This window comes from Macadamia integrifolia, chromosome 3, assembly GCF_013358625.1.
Source record: "Macadamia integrifolia cultivar HAES 741 chromosome 3, SCU_Mint_v3, whole genome shotgun sequence".
NCBI classification, from domain to species: Eukaryota; Viridiplantae; Streptophyta; class Magnoliopsida; order Proteales; family Proteaceae; genus Macadamia; species Macadamia integrifolia.
In genome coordinates, this window is record NC_056559.1 from 36,778,492 (window position 1) to 36,786,008 (window position 7,517).

Sequence of the window (7,517 nt, forward strand, 5' to 3'; positions counted from 1 at the left end):
GGGGGTTGGTGGGGTTTAAATCTTAGCAGAGCTGTTATGACTCTTTTTCCTCTACCCGCTTATTCAGACTGCAAAATGCCAAACATGCCAACACATGAACCCAAGTAAAGGGAGGCATTTAGTTAGACAAATTTCCCTTCACAGTATTTAACACCTAAAAGTTAGAGCTTGTTACATTTCATTTTCATTACCAATCAAAAGAATCTGCAACCTCTCCCTTCTCCTTAAGCTACATTGAATGGATCTCTTCTTCCTCTGCCTACATTTTCCATGGTTCAAGATGCCAATGCACCAACATATGTTTCAAGTCATGGATTGTGTTTGTCTGTGCAGCAGGTGCCAATAACCTTAGTCGGTGTGGAGGACAGTCTCATAGTCTCACCAACCTTTAAGAGCACCTCCAAAAATTAGTTGGACTTCGGTACATGGTCAAAATATTTCGGTTTCCAAAAGCCTCGAAACAAAACAAGGATAGACTCTATAGGCATACCATATTTCAACTGAAATTTAGGCATTTTGGTCGAAATTTTGGTCTCGTTTCAAAACTATGGTATCTAAATAAAGCAATGTTATAAATACAATGTTTTGATCGTTGCGAATCGACAATTTGAAAAGAGAGGGAAAAACCCAGATTTTGTATTTTTTTCCAAATCATCTATATTTCTTGGTGGAACAAGATGTTAGAGACTGTTTGAGTGTATCCACATCGAAAATTTACTGGATTTGGGCAAGATTTATTTAAGATTCTATATGTAACACATCATATACCATGTAACTTGTACTTGAGAAAGTGTTTTAGGTAACTTGTACTTGACAAAGTGTTTTATGTAATATGTAACATGTACCAATGTCAGCATCTCACATATAATGTTATTGATATTTATGAAATGCTTTTCTATATTATGTTTTTTCATTCCTAACGCAAATTTTAGTTGTATTAATTGATTTTGTGTGGTCCAATACTAAATTATATGTATAATAGGCTATATTAGAGAGTATATGGCCAAATACGGTGTAGGCTAGCAATCTAGGGTCTGTAGCTGAAGTACCCTTTGGGTTTTTTTTTTTTTTTTTTAATAATCTACAGGTGTAAACGTGTTTAAAGATGCTTAATTAGGGTTGCCCTGAAGTTTTGGACCAAATTATGGTCATTTGACCACCGAAATGGCCAAGCCAAAATATACCAAAATATTTCAGTTTCTAACTGGGTCGAAACAGAAATTCTGAACCTTGCTTGTGTACTCCCACCCCGCCTAGATGTTAAATGGAAATGGCTTCTCCTCATCAATTGTCAAAGCCCTAGTATCCAGGCTAAAGAATCACTTCCTAGGTATTCTCAGTCACTTCTAAGGTTGTCAAGCCCACCCCCATCACCACCACCATAATAATAATAATTACATGGACACCCCTTAAACTATGGCCAGATTGCTTGAGATACCAAAAGTTTGAAAATATTACTTGAAGGCCGATGAAACCTGACAGTGTTAGCTGCCGTTAGTGGTTGAATGGAAAAGACAATTTTACCCTTCTAGATTATTCAACTGAAACCTTTGAAGTTAAAATGACCAAATTACCCTTAAAAGGTTTTAACCTAAAATTACCCAAATCGATTCACCACTGCAACTCCCTGGCAGCTGTGACGCATCACCGCCATGACACATCAGCAGTCCATTGCACTGAAACTGCCCCCTGCACATGGCCTACTGCCTCTACCCCCCACGCATTTCCTTGTTTTCAAGAAAGGTTTCCCTGTGATTTTGTTTTGTGCCTCCACGATTCTGATCTCAATTATTGCATTTTTTATTCTCAGATTACAGCTCTACAACTCCCGCAGTCGATGAAGAAACCGTAAGATGGTTATTGAAGGACCCAATTGTCGATGAAACGTTCAGATTGAGAAAGTAAATCTTGTTGGAGTTCTCTGAATCCTTGCTAGAGTCAGATTTTCTCTGCCATCAATCGGATAGAAGCGCTGCAAAATATTTGGATCTATGAAGGACATTTGGAGTGGAGATGGAGTTGGGCATCACCCAGATCGAAAGAATTGTCAGAACTGACAGAAGAAGAGAGGGATTCAGGGTCATCGTTGAACAGGGAGTATCCGAAGTAGAGGCCAAGGATAATGTCGGCTGTTAAGGGATCGTTGAAACTAGAGGAGGATAACGTCGGCTGTTAAGGGATCGTTGAAACTAGAGGATCAGGTTAGGGTTCCATCGGAGGATGGAGGAATCAATGTCGACAATGAGGAGAGGCGGTTGCTGCTTCTTCTTTTATTCTCTTTGTTTGATCTTTAAGTCTTAATAATTTAGAGTTGCAACAGTATTACTCGTCTTATATTTTGAATCTTATTTTGTTTTTACATTAGGAAAAAAACTGAAGGGATAAATCTTGATTTTGGAATTAACTTGGTGGTCGGTCGACCTCTCTAGAAGTAATTCTTGCTAACAACTTCCAATCTCAGTAGATAATTTTTTTTTTTCATCTGAACTATGCCGTTTTCATTCTCTTATTCACATTACAGCTCTCTAGCCTGTGGGTCAATTGTATGGAAGAGAGTGAGGAACTAAAACCAGGAGATGCGGTCTTTATGACCAAGCACGATACGAACCATCGAAGCTGAAGTTCAGGAAAAGGAGGATACAAAGGGTGGTGTGGTTGCCGGAGACTGCCCATCGGAGCGATTTGAGTGTTTGTTCTTCTCCAGCGTCTGCAAATCGCCACAGAGCAAAGGGAGGTTGGAGGTGAAGACTTATTCAACAATGGTAGGGAAAGGAAACTTCCTGTCTATTCAATACCCTTAAAGGGCAGTTTGGGCATTTAGGATTTTCCCCACCCAAGACATCATCACTATGGTGACTGACTAACATTCTTTTTTCTTCTTCTTCTACTTTCTTTTTTTTTTTTGGGTGTTGGGGGTGAGAGAAAACAAAGGTATTTTGTTAGTTCAAGATACAGGAACTATTGCGAGAGTGATTTGAGTACCAGACCGGCTGGCTAAAACTGTTGCTCACCACCCTACCACGATAAGGTTTTCTGTCAATACCCCACAGGAACTAAATGTCCTCCTTCAAAAAGATTTCAGAGGTCATGCTACTATTAGGTGATCCCAGACGCTGAGTGCTTTCATCACACTATGGTGAAAGACCATTCTCCTTTTGGTTGGTAATGGTTTTTGCTGTAAGATCTACAGTTCAAGTTTTGGATTTAAGCCCATGATCCTGGTTTTGAATGTTTTGGCCAGGAGGGATGTTGATATCCTTTTCTGCACTCATGGATTACATTCAAGCAACCAAAAGAAAAGGGTGGGGGGCTGGGGGAAGAAAGTAGTATCCTTGAAAGTCACTATATGAAGGTGTACGACATGACGCAGATGACTTCCTACTTGTTTCATGCCCCATGGCCCCTAGAACAGTACCCTCTTCAACACCAGCAGCTGGCTGTCCTCATCCACATTTTTTATCTAAATCATCCAGCTGCTCTAGTACTGACCTAGTGATCCACTTCCGAGATTGTCCCCTGTGCTTCTTGAGCTCATCTTGGCTCTGCTAGTTGGATGCCGATATTCTCCCTCCTTGTACCTTACTTCACCTTCCCTTTTCATTCCTAATGTTCTCAACTAGAATTCCTCTCTGACAAAAATTTCAGCTCAGAAATAAAAAAATTATTTCTGATCATCCCTTCCATTCCTAAGTAACAAACTCAAGTAACCCATCAATTTGTTCCCTAGTGAAAAGGTACTGATTTAGAGAAAGTAGAAAATGTATTGTGACAAAATTTCCACTTCTTTCAAATCCTTCATCCTTCTTCTAGGAAGGACAATCAATTCATTATGGGGCATGATACAAAGAGCAACGCAAAGATAACCCATGTGAAGCATCAACCTGGTTGAAAGGTTTAACCAACCTTTTCAGCCAAACTCGCAATGAACAAATAACACTGCAGAAGATGGATATGGAATAATAAAGATTTCAACCATCAGGGGGATGAGAAAAGACAAACTATCAAGGAAGCAAAAATGGTGGAAGCACTCTAATATTGAAAGGTGTTTGTTTGAACTGTTTTATGACAAAGGATTGCCGGTCAGTGACAAGTGTTTGAATTCTACAGGACCTAGAATCCAAAAGCACTTTTCCTTGGGTCCCATAAGGAGATTATAGTTCCAGATGGAAGGCATACACATCAAAGAATGGTGATTTTCCTATTTGGTCAAACCAAAGAAGAGTTCTCCTGACAGGATCCTTAAAAGATTTAGCATGTGCCACCACTATAAAAAAGCATTAATAGTTCATACTCCGTAAACTTACTACCTTAGATGCACAACGGATCTTATGCCAGACTTGTTCACGGTACTCTTTGTCAGCCCACAGGGAATGCTAACCCTAATATCTTCCATGCAGAGAGAAGGCACTGCCTAAGACTAGGGGGGATTTAAGCCCACGGAATCTATTCACATGTCCAGTTTCAGCCTAAATCTTTTAAAAGTCATTGAAAGCCAACTTTCTGAAAAACATTGAAAATAAGCAGACGTCTAAAATGTAAGGAGCAAATGACAATATATACTTGAATGAATTTGGAGATTAACACATGCTCAGTCCAAATCGTGGCCATCTATCCAATGGTCAGAATCGTCAGATTGGTTAAATCAAATTTTCCATGTCAGACAAACTTCACAGGCCATCAAGGAATGGTTTCCTTGTAAGGCTGTCTCTTTTCATTTTTGAGCCAGAGGTCAGGAAGACGAGTTCACCCTCCCTATTTTGAGCGGCTGCTTGCACAGACTAAGCATAAAATTATACTCCATAGGTAGGGAGAATAAAGAGTTTATGATGTAAATCGAAGCACGAAGAAGAAAAGGACCAAAACACTGCTCATGCAGTTACTGTTCACGTGAACAGTGTCATGGGGCCAAATATCAACAGCTGGCTTTGATGAGATGCCACCAATATTTGTTAGGATATTATTATCTATTAATTTCTACTTTCTTGCATCGTTATTACTCCAATAGCTAGAGTTTCTATTTTTTTTTTTAATGACTATGTTCAGCATTATAAATAAAGAGAATGGAATCCTATTTCCCACGATTTGAATAAATGGAAAAAAATGGATTGTTAACCATGAGTGCTGTGAGAGGCAGTAGGGGAGGAGAGTCCTATGTGAGGTGAGAAACCTTAAGGTGAGAGGCCTAGGTGCAAGTGAGACTAAAACCATTATCCATTCTCTTCCTGACCTCTATTTTATGTTTTATTATTGGTTTCTATTTTACTGTTCTGTGACATACTGCACATCAGAGACACAAGCAAAGTTTCATTGTTGCTGCTGGAAGTTGCTGCTTGGCCTGAGAAGTATATCTTATTGCTGCTCCAAGCACTGGCTGAAGACATAAGAAGATACCTTGCAAGTACTGTATTCGATGTTCCCGTGTAGCAGGCTTCAAGAGTCAGATCTTCAGATCAGGTTCATGGTTTCAGTGCGTATCTGGCAGAGTAATACCTTCCCTGGAGCCCTTCTTCGATATTAGATTCAGCCTAATCCAAGGGCTGGATTTGGTTATAGACCATAGTTGCTAATTTGATTTCCTACCTTCTAATAAGGCGACGCCTCGTAAATTTCAATCCAGCCATCAGAACTGACTGTAAATTTGAAGAGTTCATCAGCTGCTAAGAATATCTTTCACTCAACTGTAAGATCTGATGTGGATCCGGGGTTCAAATAACCTGATTCGGATTGCTAATGGGCCCACGCGAATAATTCCAACCCAAATAACAAGTGAATGGAAATTCTGTGATATAATGAAGCTCAACTAACAAGAGAAAAGAGGCAAATCGTGTATATTACATAAATGGGAATTAACAGTGATTATAAGTCATGAGATAATAAAAAAGGTAAAGTGGGGGTAAAGAGGTAATGAGAAAGATAAAGCTAATGATAGCTAAGGGATAAACTTAAAGGTTATAACAACCTTGGTATATACGAAACCAGAAACCCGGAGGAAACTGATTCTGTTACAGATGCAAGAACTCCTTCATATGGGGCTCTTTCAATGTGAAATTACAGGAGGAAATCCCTACACTTTGGTTCCCTTGTGATGATTAACAGCAGGCCAAATCAACACCCTTTACATGAAAATAAATCTCTGAAAATAGGAGTGGCGGTGGACAGAAACCAACTGAAAGCTGAGTTGGAACTTCCAGTCCAGGCGAAGGTTGGGTCTCAGATTATGCAACCTGGGTCGTCCTAGGGTATTGTCCCAACCCACAAAATACGAGGAAAGAAGGATGATCAAAGGAGATTGATCCAACTTTTGGGGCTTTCAATATTACCCAGAAAACAGAGTAGCAGAATCTGTTTATAGAAACAGAAAATAGAAAAGAGAAGTAGCAGTAGCAGATTGATGGAGAAGGGAAGATAAGAGAGACAAGATCGCACAAAAGAAAGGGGGGGGGGAGAAGAAAAGGTCACATGACCCTTGTTTTGCACCTACCAGGCACCATAAACAATTCCTCCCAATTAAAGTCTGAGAAAGAAATAAAATAGAATCCCCATCTCTTAATTACTTCCTAAAACCCTACTAGATTCCAAAAATCAATTGAACCCAGATCATCTCGGTCTAAATTGCCCGAAAGGGGTCAATCCAATTCAGCCGTGATTCTGCATCAAGATCAGTTCCATCTGTGGATTATACCTTCTAATTCTGTAACACATAGTAGTTTTAAGGCGCTGGTAAGGTGTCAGCACTGATGCGATCTAGGAATGATAAGGCAGAGCACTGCCTTATGTGAAGCGACTATGGCGGTCACCTTATACTATAAGGCGCTACAAGGCGTGAAAGGCGACGCCTTAGGACGACTTACGACAAAGGCGGTCGCCTTATGTGTTTTGCTTTTTTTAAAACACATTTTAAAATTGCTTGATGAAGATTCCAAATTACATTTTCTCATTGGCAGGTGTATAAGTTTTAATGCACATGTGATGCATTGGATCAAAAACTTTATAAGACAACCCCAAATCGCATCTCTCTCAGTCTCCACTCCAAATCGCAAAACCCCAAACCGACGGTGAGGTCCCTCACTCCCTCGTCCCTCCTCCTTCGATTCTTCTCCGGCAACTATTATTCTCCTCCGACAGCCTCCGGCGAAGTTTCCTTCCACCTCTCTAGGTATGTTATCATTTTTTTTTCTAATTTCTGAGTTTTCTTATCTTCTTTGTGCGCTTTTTTTTTTCTCTTTTCTTTCTTCTCCCTTCTTCCTTCTTCTTTCATCTTCATCATACACCATACGGTTTTTTTTCTCTCTTCTTCTTTCTTCTCCCTTCTTCTTCCTTCTTCTTTCATCTTCGTCATACACCATACGGTGAGACTTGAGAGTTGTAAGTTGTAAGTCTTTAACAGTTTTTTTTTTTTCTTCCTACGGTGAGACTTTGAGTTGAGTATTTTTTTTTTTTCTTCCCACGGTGAGTCTTACGAGTTACTGTGTGTCTTCTTCCTTCTTCCTAGTTACTTTTATAGTGCTGAAAACTGT

At 39.7% G+C, this 7,517-nt stretch overlaps 1 protein-coding gene across 1 annotated transcript in view; it reads right to left on the bottom strand.

The window, feature by feature from the left end:
* LOC122073209 (probable RNA-binding protein 18) overlaps nt 1-7,517 on the bottom strand; it is a 13,576-nt gene that overhangs the window by 2,127 nt on the left and 3,932 nt on the right. The window lies entirely within an intron of this gene.